A 17,483-nucleotide genomic window follows, 5' to 3' on the forward strand; every position below is an offset into this window, starting at 1 on the left:
GGTCTCAATGGGTTAAAAGAAAGCAATGTTCTCTCCACACAGGTGGAACGCCCATATTGTGTGTGTGTGTGTGTGTGTGTGTGTGTGTGTGTGTGTGTGTGTCCATGGGGGTAAGTGTAAAGCTAACAGATGGTAAATGAAAGCAGAACACTGAGCTCACACATACCTCCTGAACATATGATCTAATTTAATAACATGACCACTAGGGGGAGACCTATCCATACTACATCTATATATTATGTTAAATGGAATTAAATAACAATTCATTATTTATCAGCTAGAAAGAAGTAAATATTTGTTTTTAAAATGCATTAACTATATATATACACATATATATATGTATATATATTATATTTTTCAGTGTACATGACAAATGATACATTTGAATATCCAATGCTGCAACATTCATATAGGTTTTCATAAAACTACAAAAGTTATTATCCCCCCTCTCTCTCTCTCTCTCGCTCGCTCGCTCGCTCTCTCTCTCTCTCGTGTGTGCGTGCGCGCGCGCACAGTGCAGCAGCAGCGTGAGTCTCTCTATACACAGTGTGTGAGGGCAGAAGCAGCAGTGTCTCTCTCTCTGCAGTGTGTGCGTGTGTGCAGACAGCAGTGTGAGTCTCTCTCTCTCTCTCTCTCTCTCTCTCTCTCTCCCTCTCTCTCTCTCTCTCTAGTGTGCAGATGAAAACGGTCGCATCAGCAGCAGAAAGAAGGATGGTGGAACAACTGGAGGATTAGAACACATCGGTAGGCTACACACACACACACACACACACACACACACACACACACACACACACACACACACACACACACACACACACACACACACACACACACACACACACACACGGGACTAAACTCATACTGCAGGGTGAGTATCACCACCTCTATCTCTCAGTAATAAGCTTCATATGATCTCTATGTTAAACAACACAGCGTCGCTTGACTCTCCGGCTATTATCATGTTATTATGTTATGTTATTATTATGTTATAATTATGTTATGTTATAATTATGTTCTAAGTGATGCTTATTGACGTGTCTGTCTGTCTTTGCGACAATGTGTCCGCGTCGTTTGATGACGATAAACCGGTTATTAAATGTATCGACATGCAGTTTTTGGGAGACTATAATAAAATGCCAATAAATAAGCCAAGATGAAGATGATGTGTATACCTGTTATATACTATAGTAATGGGTTTTATAAAGGTTATAAAGGCTCTGTATTGTTTTATAAAGGTTATAAAGGCTCTGTTTTATAAAGGTTATAAAGGCTCTGTGTAGTTTTATAAAGGTTATAAAGGCTCTGTGTAGTTTTATAAAGGTTATAAGGCTCTGTGTAGTTTTATAAAGGTTATAAAGGCTCTGTGTAGTTTTTTAAAGGTTAGAAAGGCTCTGTGTAGTTTTATAAAGGTTATAAAGGCTCTGTATTGTTTTATAAAGGTTATAAAGGCTCTGTGTAGTTTTATAAAGGTTATAAAGGCTCTGTGTAGTTTTTTAAAGGTTATAAAGGCTCTGTGTAGTTTTATAAAGGTTATAAAGGCTCTGTGTAGTTTTATAAAGGTTATAAAGGCTCTTTGTAGTTCTATAAAGGTTATAAAGGCTCTGTGTAGTTTTTTAAAGGTTAGAAAGGCTCTGTGTAGTTTTTTAAAGGTTATAAAGGCTCTGTGTAGTTTTATAAAGGTTATAAAGGCTCTGTGTAGTTTTATAAAGGTTATAAAGGCTCTGTGTAGTTTTATAAAGGTTATAAAGGCTCTTTGTAGTTCTATAAAGGTTATAAAGGCTCTGTGTAGTTTTATAAAGGTTATAAAGGCTCTGTGTAGTTTTATAAAGGTTATAAAGGCTCTGTGTAGTTTTATAAAGGTTATAAAGGGAGGCTATCTGGGATTAATTTATTTATAAGGGTTGTTGAGCTGCTGACTGACTGTGTCCTCTGTGTGCAGTGGTGGATAAAGTATAAATACTCTGTGTGCAGTGGTGGATAAAGTATAAATACTCTCTGCAGTGGTGGATAGAAGTATAAATACTCTGTGTGCAGTGGTGGATAAAGTATGAATACTCTCAGCAGTGGTGGATAGAAGTATAAATACTCTGCAGTGGTGGATAAAGTATAAATACTCTGTGTGCAGTGGGGGACAAAGTAGAAATACTCTGTGTGCAGTGGTGGACAAAGTAGAAGTATTCAAAAGTATAAATGATGAAGTAGGCTACACATTCTTTATTTTGTAATACCTTAATGCATTGATGTAGTCCTGTTGGAATTTAGAACATAAAATGTCTTTCCTTAACCTTGTGCTTTGGCCCAGTGAAGTTTTTGCCCCCTATTTTTGTGCATCCGTAGTTTTTAGCGGCGCTAGCCGGTAGCCCTCTATACCTGGCTTTTGCGTCAACGTTCTGATTGGTCAGACACGTCAACAAAGTGATTGGTCAAGCTTCACGTGACACGTGGCTATAAACACATTATAAACACTTACTGAGCGCCGCTACCTTCACACAGGTGTGATTTTTTTATTTTAGTAAAGAAAGTTAAAATTATATTTTGACAATATTTGAAATGGGGTTTAAGTGGTTAATTAATTCATAATATATTTGTGTACGTTTTGGGTCCCAGGAGTCCCCTCCATTCCTAGAATAGTATAGTGTTAAAAGTATTTGAAATGTAGGGGAGTGAAAGTCATGAAAAAGGAAAGTAATAGTAAGTATAGTAAGCCTATTACTCAAGTAAATATACTTTTCAAGTTACTGTCCACCACTGAGAAAGTTACACACAGCTTTTAATAACCAATCATCTATAATCAGGTCTCATTCATGGGGCTGCCTTCATCATCTAGAGAACATGAGATTTCCAAGCCATGCATGAACCCATTTTGGGCGAGAACCCGTATTTGTAACTGTAACTATACCTTTCAAGACGGAAACCCCTTTTGGGGTCGTTGTTGCCATGTACAGTATATAGCAACATACATTTTTTGTAATTTTTGAATAAATATTTTGAGTTTTTCTGAAAACTTCGGTCAGGATTTAGAAGACGTTTTTAGAATGGGCCTCTCAGGTCTAAATGGGTTCATGGAGCATCTCTTTATTTACCACTGAAAGAACCTCAAGGCTCTATGCTGCTGTATTTTCTGTTTTCTGTCATTGAGGGGAAAGCTCTCGCAGAAAATTGCCGATCACGTTGTGAGCATTAAAGGACGACTTCACCACTTTTCAACATATCTTCATATAATAGGTCCTCATTAATGCTCATGATAAAATGGTACAATTTTTTTCTAATCAGTCTGTGTCTCAGAGGAGGGCTGTAGACAGTTCAGAAACCTGTCTACCAGTGACATCATCGATGGGGAATCCAAGCTAATAGAAACTGCAGGCTTTGTATTCCTGGATTTTTTTTCATATTCCTATGTTGCGAGACCCGAAACACACTATGACCCCAGGCTACAACACTGATGATACGTCCCACTTGCATCCATGTGATGTTTTTCTTTATCAGTTATTCTATTTATAGTGGCTCATAGGAATTTATAGACTACGTGACAACCAGGAATAGTTTGGTGACCACAGGAGAGACTGTTGACAGCCGGAATGTAGACGGCATCCCGGGAGCAGTATGGGTTAGCGCCCCATGCTGTGTCTTCCGTGAGGAAGAAGCCCAACAAACCCGCGGTGAGGCCTTTAGGAGGGCCATTCCAGCGTACCGCAAGTGGAGCTAATACCATTAGACGGCCCAATCTAGTGGTATCGGCCCAAGGAACCATCACGCCAGAAGGAAATGTTTGGATCGGGGCGGTGCACCTGATCTGGCGCAGCGCTCAGGTCTTGGACCTGGTGAGACGAAGGAGGAGCCCGGCCAGGAGACAACCCACAGAGCCTAGTCCCTCCACGTGCCAGAGCCTCCCTGAGTCCCGGCAGAGTACTTCCGGAGAAGCGGACTGCCCTGTCTTGCCCTATAGGACTGACCGTGGGTGCTACTGGGACGTAAGTCGGGGCTTGATCAACCCTGGCTGGGTCACCTGGGCGAGGGTGTATGTAGTATGTTGCGAGACCCAAAACACCCTATGACCCCAGGCTACAACACTGATGATACGTCCCAGTTGCATCCATGTGATGTTTTTCTTTATCGGAAAGTTGCAATGCAATAATAGATCCCATTGTTCTCGCCTTAATAAAAATCTTGGGGAAAAAAAATCCTGCCTAATGATGATGTCACTGGTAGACGGGTTTCTGGACTGTCCACAGCCCTCCTATGACACAGACCAAGTAGAAAAAAATGGTATCATTTTATCATGAGCATTAGTGAGGACCTATTATATGAAGATAGGTTGAAAAGTGGTGCCATAGTGTACCAATACAAGACTGACTTCATCTTCCTCATAGTATACCAATGCAAGACTGACTTCATCTTCCTCATAGTATACCAATACAAGACTGACTTCATCTTCCTCATAGTATACCAATACAAGACTGACTTCATCTTCCTCATAGTATACCTATACAAGACTGACTTCATCTTCCTCATAGTATACCAATACAAGACTGACTTCATCTTCCTCAGAGTCATGAATGACAGAGGCTATTGGCTGGCACTGCCAGGGCGGTTGCTCTCAATTAGCCAATGGCAGTTGGCTCTCCTTAATTAGGTTAAGTGGCCTGTTCTGCACCAGGCCAGTGTCAGGAATGACAGTTTATAACACAATGCAGTATCCTATCTGAATATATTGACAGTTTATAACACAATGCAGTATCCTATCTGAATATATTGACAGTTTATAACACAATGCAGTATCCTATCTGAATATATTGACAGTTTATAACACAATGCAGTATCCTATCTGAATACATTGACAGTTTATAACACAATGCAGTATCCCAGGGGTCTTCAACGTTTTCAGGCCAAGGACCCCCTAGCTGAGAGAGAGATGAAGCAGGGACCCCCTACTCTTTATTGTATGAAATTGTGTTTCAGATTAAACTTTTTTTGTTTACTCTGTCTGCTCTTTTTTCCCCTCTACACCTATACCTCTTTGCCAAAAATAGCAGATCTACAAGCTCTCAACGCCTCGCAGCGCGAGGCGTTGAGAGCTTGTAGATCTGCTATTTTCGGCAAAGTGGTTAATGTAAAAAAAAATAATCCTATCACACAAAGATTTGGCGGACCCCCTGTAGTAGCTCTAAGGACCCCCTAGGGGTCCCGGATCCCCTGTTGAAGACCCCTGCAGTATCCTATCTGAATACATTGACGGTTTATAACACAATGCAGTATCCTATCTGAATACATTGACGTTACAAACAAAATGTCAAAAGTATGAATCAGAAAAATACATCAATGAGGCAGACGGGAGTCTGTGAATAGAAAATGACTCACTGTAGTCCATAATAAGAGAAATAATGTATCCATACTAAGTGATAAAAACAGTGATTGTACAAGAATAGCATACCTTCAATGCACAAGGTTAAAGGGATAGTTCACCCCCAAAAATACTTTTTTCTATGGATTATAGTCACCCCATGGAGACTTGAATTCATGGATATGTTTTAGTTTTTGTCTCATTCCTAAGCCAATCATTTCTAATAATGTGTTGACCAGTGGACCGGTAGGCAGCGGTTCCGGTAGGAGACACAAAGGAGACTCTTTGTGTCTCCTACCAGAACCACTGCCGGTCATCAAATTATTGTCTTAGGAATGAGACAAAAACAACAAAGTATCCATGAATTCAAGTCTTCATGGGGTGAGTAATCGATAGGGTGAACTATCCCTTTAAGTTTACAATGATAAAAGCAAGCATAGCGAAAACACAGTCCATGCATTAATGGTGTTTTGCTGCATAATAACTAACCACATACTGCAGCTTGAGAAAGGTCTGTTAAATGTAATGACTGCGTTGATGATGATAGTGATGAAGGTCGCAAGGAAGGTGGCATTGGAGATTTACTAGTTTGTGCATTCTATGCTCCTGTACTCACTCTCTCTCTCTCCTCCCTCCCTACCTCTCTCTCTCTCTATCTCTCACTACCTCTCTCTCTCTCTATCTCTCGCTACCTCTCTCTGTCTCTCTCTGTGTCTCTCTCTCTCTCTCTCTCTCTCTCTCTCTCTCTCTCTCTCTCTCTCGCTCTCTCGCTACCTCTCTCTCTGTCTCTCTCTGTCTCTCTCTGTCTCTCTCTCTCTCTGTCTCTCTCTCTCTCTGTCTCTCTGTGTGTGTGTGTGTGTGTGTGTGTGTGTGTGTGTGTGTGTGTGTGTGTGTGTGTGTGTGTCTCTCTCTCTCTCTCTCTCTCATTGTCATCCATATAATCCGGTTAGAGAGGTTTCACATTGTGGTCTCAGGACAGACAGTGTGTTTCTCTGCATGCAACCATGATGCCACGTTCATCATATACTGAGTCATATGTGCTTTACTTTAAAGGCACAGTATGTGACTTTCCAACGTGTTTACGTTACAAACCCATATAAATACATGCTTTACACACACCCGCAGTTTATCAGCCACTGGAGCAGTGTGGTGGTGTTCTCCCTCTCCATGTACTTTTGCGTTTTCACTGTTTGTTTTGGTAGACGGGAACGTTTTGTGCTACCAAAGAGAGAGAGAGAGAGAGAGAGAGAGAGGGAGAGAGAGAGAGGGAGAGAGGGAGAGAGAGAGAGAGAGAAAGAGAGCACAGCACATTTTTACAGTGCTCGTCGGTGTAGCATTAGCTGATAGCTAGTACCATGGGATATTAACCCATTAAGACCTGGAACTGTGTCATTTTTAGATTTGAGCTAAAAAGCATTATTTTACACTTTGGGCTATTCATACAAGCTCATAGCGCGGCACCGAGTGCCGCGCTATGAGCTTGTAGATCTGCTATTTTTGAAAAATCGAAAAATGTGTGCAAATCAGTCTCATGTTCAGGCTCAGGCTGGTGGTGATGGTTTTGATTAACTCACTGTAATGTTAAAGCCAGATAGTTCGTCTGACAAGGTTTTTGTTTATGTTTATTTTTTTGGCTTTTGGCTTTTATGCCTTTATTCACAGGACAGTAGGCTGACAGAGATGGAGGGTGACATGCAGCAAAGGCCAGGCCAAGTCAGGATCGGGACTCGAACCTGTGACGCGCTGTTATAGGCTACTTTGGAGCCTATAGGCGGTCCGGGTCGATGAGGGTTAGGGTCGTCACAGATGTACGCGCTGAAGGAGCATGTATTGACCTTTGAGCTGTTCTCAAATCAAATGTAAACCAATCAAATCAAAATGGTAAAGCACAGCCTCTCATGGCTTATTGCTTAAACATGCTCTACCATACAGACCGGGTAAAATAACCCTTTATTCACTGAACAAAAAGTGATGATTGCAGCGTTTAACCACAGAAACCCTCTGTACTTCAGAAACTAATACTTAGTTCACCGGGATCGGCTCTGTGTTCTTGGGCTGCCCTTTTCCCCCTATACCCTGCCCCTTGTACACCAAATCTACAAGCCTATCTAAGCTTGTAGATCTTACATTTTCGGTGAAGAGAGTTGATGTGGAGGGAAATACTAGAGCAGTGGTTCTCAACCTTTTCAGGCCGAGACCCCCCAAAATAATCACATTGGAACTGGGGACCCCCCAAAATAATCACATTTGAACTGGGGACCCCCCAAAATAAGCACATTTGAACTGGGGACCCCCCAAAATAAACACATTTGAACTGGGGACCCCCCAAAATAAACACATTTGAACTGGGGACCCCCCAAAATAATCATATTTGAACTGGGGACCCCCCAAAATAATCATATTTGTCATCATGTACACAGGTTGAGAACCACTGTACTAGAGGACCTAGCATAGACCCCTGGGGGACTCCAGTCAATGAAGCACATAGGGTTTAAGTGAATGATGGCATTGTCTAACGTTTTGTGCTTCCTATCATGGAAGTAGTCAGCAAGACAAGAAGGTTAAAGAGAAAGTTATGGTTAAACTGGTTAAATGTCCTGAGTTCATGATACCAGCAGGCTCAGGTCTTAATGGGTCAAATCAAGGTTTATATTACATGAATCCAGTTGCACAAAACTTTAAACCTCTACTTCAAGTTTAGTTTTAAGCGATCCTTTTATTCTTGGTTTTTGGTCTTCACAGTAAACCTGGTTTAACTTTTAACAGTTTTTAATGAAACAGGGATACATTTTTTGCGGCTGAGGTGGTTTAAATGTAAAAAGAAATGGCAGCATATATTAGATGGCTTCATGAAAACCAAAACGTTTTGTTTGGCTGCAGGCGCTGTACTTTAACACAGGTCTGTCTATATCGTCTCAAAAGGGAACGCAAAAGTAACGCTGATAATTAGGCCCCAGAGAGGAACGTTATTGCTGTTTATTCCCTAGGCAAATCCAAGATGGCAGACGAACAACAGACTTTAATCCATTAATTAGTCACAGATTAAAGTTTTAATCACATTTTATTTGGTTGTTTTGATGTGTACGTGTTAATTTGATTTGATTTGAATTGAGACCTGGAACGCATCTGTGTCACTTTAGATTTCTTTGGCTATTCAAAAATAGCAGATCTACAAGCTCATAGCGCGGCACTCGGTGCCGCGCTATGAGCTTGTAGATCTGCTATTTTTTTTTATTCTTGAACATTTTTTTGGGGGATTTTTTTCAAAAAACTGTGCAACACGAATGATAAGTAGCTTGCGAGCTAGTCCAGGCAGATACACTCGAGAGGTTTACACCATAGAGTTAAAAATAATAGAGAGGGCATCGGAAATCCCTGCCCATCCACTTGTATGGAGTTGCTCACTCAGCACACACTCCGAAAATGAAGCCGATTGTTCAGGAATTTGAAATCCGCCATCTCTTGGGATTATATGCCCAAAAGCACGTCGGTAACAGGAACCGGAAAACAATCCCCAAAGAATGCTATTGGTTGGGTAGCTTGTCAATCAAATCATCCCGCCCCTCCTAGAGAATAGCCTACTTTATCGTCAATTTTAAAATAAATGGGACCATAATTTAGCAAAACGCATATCATGATGATTGAAAGGAGTATATAGAATTTATGACAATTTGTATTAAGGTAAGAAAATCTAGTCTAAAGTTTGTCAAAAACCCATCCGCTTGCGTTAAAATAAATGCTTTCTGACACCCGCAGGGGTAAAACACGTAAAACAGCGCCAAACAGGCCATTCATATGAACTGCCTGACATTGTAAATATGTCAGGCTGGCCCCTTGGCTTCACTAGCCTGGTAAACCCTCCCTCCGGAAATCTCATTTCAATTCGATTTCAGAAAGGAGTCTGGTCTGAAACGCCTTTCTCCAATAATCGCTCTGCTCGCCGAGCCGACGAGCCTATCAGCGTCGTCGCTCATTGTTCTGTGATTGACAGCGACAGTTGGCCAATCAGGTGGCGAGTTCGAGTGAGCCCGAATGAACCCGAGTGCAGCCTGAGAGCCGCCGAAAAAAGACGAACGGCAGCCATTGTTGTTTGTGCGAGTGCTCGGGGAGTGCCTTCACTTCTTACTTTCAGTTTTATAACGCTTTCAAACTTCTTTTTTGAGGCACGGAATTTACTTATAAGATATCGTTTGGATAGAATTTAGTTGTTTAACTTCATATATGTGGTCAATTAATCATGACAGAGCCTATTTAAAAATATAAATTTAGAGAACCGGCAGGGGCGGGGAGTGACACGCATGTATCCCAATAAGGCAACCTATTTTCGGCATGGCCGTCCCAAAAGTCCCGTTGCGTCACATAGTCTGGAGCTCGTCAAATTGAACTGCTCATTGGCTGAAGGGGAAAAACGATCATTGGTTGAAGGGGTTGTCAGTCAACGGTATTACTCCCGCCCAACTCCAGCCCACAGCGATTATTGCAGAAAGGCGTTTCAGACCAGACTCCTTTCTGAAATCGAATTGAAATGAGATTTCCGGAGGGAGGGTTTACCAGGCTATGGCTTCACTGCTCCCTCTGGGTTCTGGGCGCCTGGTTTACACGCACTATGTGGGCGATGTCGTTGTATGTGACGTGTGAAGCAGCTGACCAAACTGTCTACTTAAGCTCACATGATTCATTGCACTTCCTCTTGCTGTCAGCGCTGCCACATGTGCTTTGTTTGCTCACAACCACCACCCCAGCACCACCGCTAGGCTCTGCTTTCCCTAAGGTGTGCGTGTGCGTGTGTGTGTGTGTGTGTGTGTGTGTGTGTGTGTGTGTGTGTGTGTGTGTGTGTGTGTGTGTGTGTGTGTGTGTGTGTGTGTGTGTGTGTGTGTGTGTGTGTGTGTGTGTGTGTGCGTGTGTGTGTATTTGATGAGCGAAGGGGTTTGTCCAGGTCATGAGCAGCGGGGTGGGGGCTCAATCAATACCCTGGGGGGTTGAAAAGCAGATCGGATGACCTTACTGTTATCAGACACCGGGGGCAGTGCTGAGTGCCTGTAGAATGCAACCACGCATCTCACACTGTATCCCTGTCTCACTGTCTGTCTGTCTGTCTGTCTGTCTGTCTGTCTGTCTGTCTGTGATTCTGTCTTGCTTTAGTTATATTCTCACTTCTTCTGTGCTCCTTTTGCACCTCTCTCTCACACACACACACACACACACACACACACACACACACACACACACACACACACACACACACACACACACTCAGAGAGAGTGTGCAACTGTGCATCATTTCTTTCTTCATCATCTTCATAGACCCCGCCCACTCCCAGTGATGTCAGAGGGAGGTGGTGGGGAAGGGTTGTGTAGAGGTCATGATATTGCTGAGTCACCTCCTGTGTGTGTGTGTGTGTGTGTGTGTGTGTGTGTGTGTGTGTGTGTGTGTGTGTGTGTGTGTGTGTGTGTGTGTGTGTGTGTGTGTGTGTGTGTGTGTGTGTGTGTGTGTGTCTCTCTCTCTGTGCGTTATATCCATATCCAGTCCTATCGGAAAGTAATTGCAAGTACATTTACACAAGTACTGTACTTACATTTACTGTACTGTTACTTGAGTACTTACATTTTGTGATACTTTATAGTTACTCCACTAGCACCAGAGGCACGTATTGTACTGTTTTACTGCGGTACAATTATTTGGACAGTTTTAGTTACTAGTTATTAGGCTACAGGTTTCATTTCACACACACACACACACACACACACACACACACACACACACACACACACACACACACACACACACACACACACACACACACACACACACACACACACACACACACACACACTCCAGCTGTGAGTCAGAGCACACACAGAGGAGGGCGGGAGAGAGAGAGAGAGAGACATTTTAAGATTTCTTTGGACTATTCAAAAATATCAGAGTGCTATGTAAATCTTTGAATATATTTATATATTTTTTTTATAACATTTGTAACTCAAATCTTTACTTCTGGGAATTCTACAAATGTCTTCTAAATCCTAACCGTTTTTTTTTTTTGCTATAATCTGTGGTTCTCAAACTATTTCATGTCAAGGATTCCCACAATAATATGTATTTGGCCGCGGACCCCCATCTCAAATTATGTTGTTCCAGGGACCCCCACAGAAGCAAAGATTTAAGTTACAAATGTTCGCTTTAAAAAATACATATCCAAAGATTTGCAAACATTTTCAAGATTTTTTAAAATTAGCAGATCTACAAGCATGAGCTTGTAGATCTGCTACTTATGAATAGCCAAAGTATAAAATAATGGTTAAAGTGGTTAAAATCTAAAATAACACGGATGCGTTCCCGGTCTTAAAGACACATGAATAGGATATTATGGATAATCTGTGTTATGATTATCTGCTTGACCCAGTACATACATGTTGAATCACTCTCTTTCTGCGTTGAGCACATACTGATACAGTGATACCAGTGGTGGAAAAAGTACTCACATGTTTTACTTAACCCAATAAGACCTGAGACCGCGTCTAAAAAAATCTAAATCCTGAAAAGAAATCGGAAAAAAATATTTAAAAATAATTTTCACGATTTTTCAAAAATAGCAGATCTACAAGCTTGCGACGCATTGTGAGCTTGTACTGTAGATCGAGCTTGTAGAAGTAAAAGTACTGACAATTAGAAATACTGCAGTAAAGTAAAAAAATACGTACCTCACAATTGTACTGTAAGTGCAGTACTTCAGTAAATGTACTTACTTACTTTAACACCACTGCTTTGATAGCATGACATAATCAACAATCTTTATCAGATAGACTGACCTCTGTGCTGGTAGATACCAGATGCATGTTCTATTCCTATAGTCATTCTGTTCTGTTCCATGCCTCATAATAATATCTTCCGGTCACGTGCATGTGTCCAGTATATATACTGTATATAGCCTCTATGTGTGTATAACAAACTTCATAACTTGCCGTGTGATACTTGGCCTGGTTGTCATCTTGTTCTGCGCGACTCAACTGGAACACCACTCAGCACCCTGAGTTAGAGGGACGCTCGTAGAGGAAGCACAAGGTTCGGTCAACTATAGATTCACAACAGTCTGACACTGGTTATTCATTAATTCATTAAGGAGGCGGGATAGAGAGTTGCACCTGAGGTAATGCCAGTGCTACTAGCCTCAGCTGTTCATCATCGTCCCAAAACGTTCGGGGTGAGTGAGTCCGACCGCATCCCATATCCTTCTGATGGATTTTGTATGGCTGTCAATGTTTATATCAGGGGTTATATCAACAGGGGGTCCGGGACCCCTAGGGGGCCCTCTGAGTTACTACAGGGGGGCCGCCAAATCTTTGTGTGATATGATTTTTTTTTTTACCATAACCACTCGAACCCTAGCATCCCTTTTCTGAGGAGAACTTTAGCCAAAAATAGCAGATCTACAAGCTCACAAAGCCTCGCGCTGCGAGGCGTTGTGAGCTTGTAGATCGGCTATTTTTTAGCAAAGAGGTATAGGTGTAGAGGGGAAAAAGAGCAGACCAAGTAAACAAAAAAGTTTAATCTGAAACACAATTTTATACAATATGTAGAGGGGGGGGTCCCTGCTTCATCCCTCTCTCAGCTAAGGGGTCCTTGGCCTGAAAAGGTTGAAGACCCCTGGTTTATATCATTCATAAAATCACGCTGAAAGTGACTCCAAACCATGTCGTCCACAGATGATACGTCAGCCTGCGAGTTAGTTCAGGCTGAATGCACTCGAGAGGTTACATGCATGCTCATTAATATGTGACCGTATGATACAGCGTCATGATGCAAGACCCCATACGTCATGCACTGACGTGGCAATCAGCTGTCCAATGGGGCGGGTTATTTAAGCTAACCTAAAGTCTGCGTTAACTTCCTTCCGCTTGTGTGTTATGGTTGTTGTTGTCATGCAGCGTTTGCTTGTTTCTTGCTCGTTGTTTGGTGGTTTGCTGGTGCTACTGCTACATGCTACATGCTGCTTAAATCATGCTTCCCAGCTCAGAAGCTGCTGTCTATGCTGTGATTATTATAATGTAGCAGAGCCTGAACACCAAGATAAAATATGACATCCACACTTGTATTCTCATTCCATAATCTATTGGGTCTATGATGGTTCAATGTATTTGTGAGTTATGTGACTGAACTGTAGTTGTGTTTATAGTTGTGTTTATTTGCGGCACTTTAACCATATGTATGTATGGTGGGGAGTAGCTTTCGCTGAAAATAGCAGATCGACAAGCTCACAACTGAGCTTGTAAATCGTCTAGTTTGGCTACTTTTGTGTGACATAAGGAACCAGTCCTGTGTGTGTGTGTGTGTGTGTGTGTGTGTGTGTATGTGAGTGTATGTGAGTGCAGTGCATGCATAGTGCATAATGTAGTCTGTGTTTTCAGACGGGAGGTATTGGATACACAGCCTCGGCATATGCACGTGTGCACGCACGCACACACACATGCACACACGTGCACTCACAGATCGACAAGCTCACAAGGCGACACAATGCGCCGCATTATGAGCTTGTGAGCTTGTCGTTCGGCCATTGTCAGCGAAAGCTTTCCCCACAATAACAGAAAACATAAAAGACACTGCTACGGTACAGAGCCTTGAGGGACACCGCGTTGAGACAGCGTTGTAGTCGAGCTGCTGTTGCTGAGCAGTGGTGGAAAGTAACTAAGTACATTTACTTAAGTAAATGTTTGAGGTATTTATACTTTACTGGAGTATTTCCAATTTCCAATACGTTTACTTCTACTCCACTACATCTCAGAGGCAAATATTGTACTTTTACTCCACTACAATTGTTTGAAAACTTTAGTTACTAGTTACTTTTCAGATATAAATGATTGCATTGTAAAACATACATTAACCACTTCAGCCCTATTTTATACCTATAGGCTATTTGAAAATAGCAGATCTACAAGCTCACAACGCGTCGCGAGCTTGTAGATTGGCTATTTTCAAACATTTTAGTGCTTTTACTTTTGGTACTTTAAGTACATTTTGATACCAATACGTTTGTACTTTTACTCAAGTACGTTTTGAATTCCGGACTTTCACTTGTAACAGAGTACTTCTACATTGCAGAGTATCGATACTTTAACTCAAGTAAAACATTCGTGTACTTTTTCCCACCACTGGAGCTGAGGTAAACTTCCAGTTGAGTGAGTGTAGAGTACAGTAGATAATGTTTCTCTTCTCACCAGCGGTTTGCAGCAGAAACCCGCTGGGGAGCAGATAAACTAGCACACTGACACAAGAGTTTAGCAGCACTCTTATGTATACACTTACACTGTGTGTGTGTGTGTGTGTGTGTGTGTGTGTGTGTGTGTGTGTGTGTGTGTGTGTGTGTGTGTGTGTGTGTGTGTGTGTGTGTGTGTGTGTGTGTGTGTGTGTGTGTGTGTGTGTGTGTGTGTGTGTGTGTGTGTGCGTGCGTGCGTGCGTGCGTGCGTGTGCGTGTGTGTTTGTATTACTATACTTGCGAGGACCAAGTATAGTAGAATTTGAAGAAAAATACATTGTGAGGACCGTTTCCTGGTCCTCACAAGACAAATGGTTGTTTTATAGTTAAAAAAACATTTCTAGAGATACGTTAACAATTAGAAAAACAGGTTAGGATTAGACATTTAGAGGTTAGGTTTAGGGATTGGATTTAGAGTTAAACATGATTTATACTTAGTTGCACGCCAGTGTCATGCACCGAAAAATAGCCGATCTATAAGCTCACAGCGCGTCGCAGCGCGACGCGTTGTGGGCTTGTAGATCTGCTGTTTTTCGGCTTTAGGCTTACGTTTAAAAATGGCAAAATATATATATATGTTTAAATGACATTCATAAAATGGCTGTCCTTAAGCGTTGATGTCCTCACAAGTATAGTAATACAAACTTGTGTGTGCGTGTGCGTTTGTGTGTGTGTGTGTGTGTGTGTGTGTGTGTGTGTGTGTGTGCATACAGTACGTGACCTCCTTTGCTTAGGAAAGCAACAGGAAATGGATGTAGAGTAGACGAACAAAACTGAACCTTCCTTTTTACTTGCCGTAACTCAAAAAAGAAACTCTGTACTCAAGCATACATACAGTACTGGAGGAAATGAGTTACTTTACAGCCACTTCCTGGCACATAAATGCTTACTCATAGTGGAGACAATAAAGGTTGTTGTACAGCCGTATAGCTTAGAGAGTTTTGTTTTTGCTTTGTACCCTCCCCCCCAATATGACCATTTGATCCCTCCCCACATGCATTTATGTATGTGTGTTGTCACTGCTGTTATATCCTACTGCAACAGGGGTCTTCAACAGGGGGGTCCGGGACCCCTAGGGGGTCCTCAGAGTTACTACAGGGGGGGTCCGCCAAATCCTTGAGTGATATGATTTTTTTTTGTACCTTAACCACTTGAACCCTAGCATCCCTTTTCTGAGGAGAACTTTAGTCAAACATAGCAGATCTACAAGCTCACAACGCCTCGCGCTGCGAGCTTGTAGATCGGCTCTTTTTGGCAAAGAGGTATAGGTGTAGAGGGAAAAAAGAGCAGACCAAGTAAACAGAAAAAAAGTTTAATCTGAAACACAATTTTATACGATATGTAGAGGGGGGTCCCTGCTTCATCTTTGTCTCAGCTAAGGGGTCCTTGGCCTGAAAAGGTTGAAGACCCCTGTCCTACTGACTCACCTCCCCCCCCCCCCCCCCGAACATGGGCCAATTGTGTTTGTATATAGTAGACGCTTGTCAGTTTTTGAATGACGAGCGTTTTTGTGATGGTGTTGTAAGCTTGTAGATCGGCTATTCTCATAGGAGATGTATTATGTGAGACACACATCCGGGTTTTTTCACCAATAAGCACCTTTGTTTGACTCGGCGGCGCCGAGACAGCTGACGCTTCACCGGGTCGAACAAAGGCAGCACGTGACGTTGATCCCCTTCCCCTATTCGCTCATATAGGACATGACATTATGTGTACGCAGAAGAATAGGGGTTAACTTGGTTAACCCATTGAGACCTGAAGCCGATTCTACATGTCTCCTAAATCTCAACAGTTTTCTGAAAAACGTATGTTTCTATATCAGTGGTGCTCAATCTTTTTCATGTCAAGGACCCCCAAAATTATATGTATTTGGCCAGGGACACAAAATATTGTGTTCCAGGGACCTCCAGAGCAAAGATTTGAGTTAAAAAATGTTCGCTTAAAAAATATATATATTCAAAGATTTGCACACATTTTCACGATTTTTCAAAAATTGCAGATCTACAAGCTCTTGTAGGCCTATATCTGCTATTTTTGAATAGCCAAAGTGTAAAATAAAGCGTTTTTTCAAATCTAAAAATGATACAGTGGGTTAAGCCATAGAGTTAAACAAAAGCAAGCCCAACTAAGCAACTACACTTTGGAAACAAGACCATAAAAACTACCTAGAACTACCAATATTTACGAGCGACTTTAACAAGCCTGTAAAGTCGCTTATAATAAGCAGACGTGGCAACACTTCAGGCTACTCAGAAATGCTGTCAAAACACAGCGGCTGTTTGTTTGGATTGTCTGTAGGTCTCTGGCAGTGTTGCCAAGTCTGCTTTTTATAAGCAGCTTAGGGCTTGTTTTTCTGTCAAGTTGCTTGTAAAAATATTTGTGGTTGCAGGTTGTTTTTGTTTTGGCTTGTTGCAAAAGTGTAGTTGCTGAAGCTATATCAACAAATTTAGCTGGGGACACTTTGAGAAACAATGCACTAAATCATTGGTTCTCAAAGTGGGGTCCGGGGACCCCCAGGGGTCCTTGAGGGAGTTCCAGGGGGTTCCCAGCTAAAATGATGGATAGAAACCAAATGGACCCATATGGGTCTGTAACTCTGAGAGTGTACAAAAGAGTGTACATTTGTACACTCTCAGAGTTACATTAACATAGATTTTACAATATGAATTGGGGTCCCAGAGATAGAAATGCCATTAAATGGGGGTCCGTAGCCTAATGACGCATGTCAAACTGGGGGTACTTATTAAAATGGTTGAGAATCACTGCTAGAGCAGTAAAAATCTTCTCTTATGGGGGGTCCTTTGGCATATCTTTTAAAATGGGGGTCCGCGGGCTAATAAGTGACAATTTGGGGGTCCTTGACATGAAAACATTTGAGAACCACTGCA

General features: G+C 41.9%; 1 protein-coding gene across 2 annotated transcripts in view; it reads left to right on the plus strand.

The window, feature by feature from the left end:
- Nucleotides 1–659: 659 nt before the first annotated feature.
- Nucleotides 660–17,483, plus strand: part of LOC311065286 (uncharacterized protein) — a 42,084-nt gene continuing 25,260 nt past the window's right edge. For both annotated transcript variants that reach the window (XM_084085541.1, XM_084085540.1), the window contains exon 1: nt 660–744. The gene's annotated coding sequence lies outside the window, so the exon portion shown is untranslated. The remainder of the gene's footprint in view (nt 745–17,483) is intronic.

This window comes from Gymnoscopelus microlampas (assembly GCF_963454915.1).
Source record: "Gymnoscopelus microlampas genome assembly, chromosome: 18".
In the NCBI taxonomy this organism is placed as follows: Eukaryota; Metazoa; Chordata; class Actinopteri; order Myctophiformes; family Myctophidae; genus Gymnoscopelus; species Gymnoscopelus microlampas.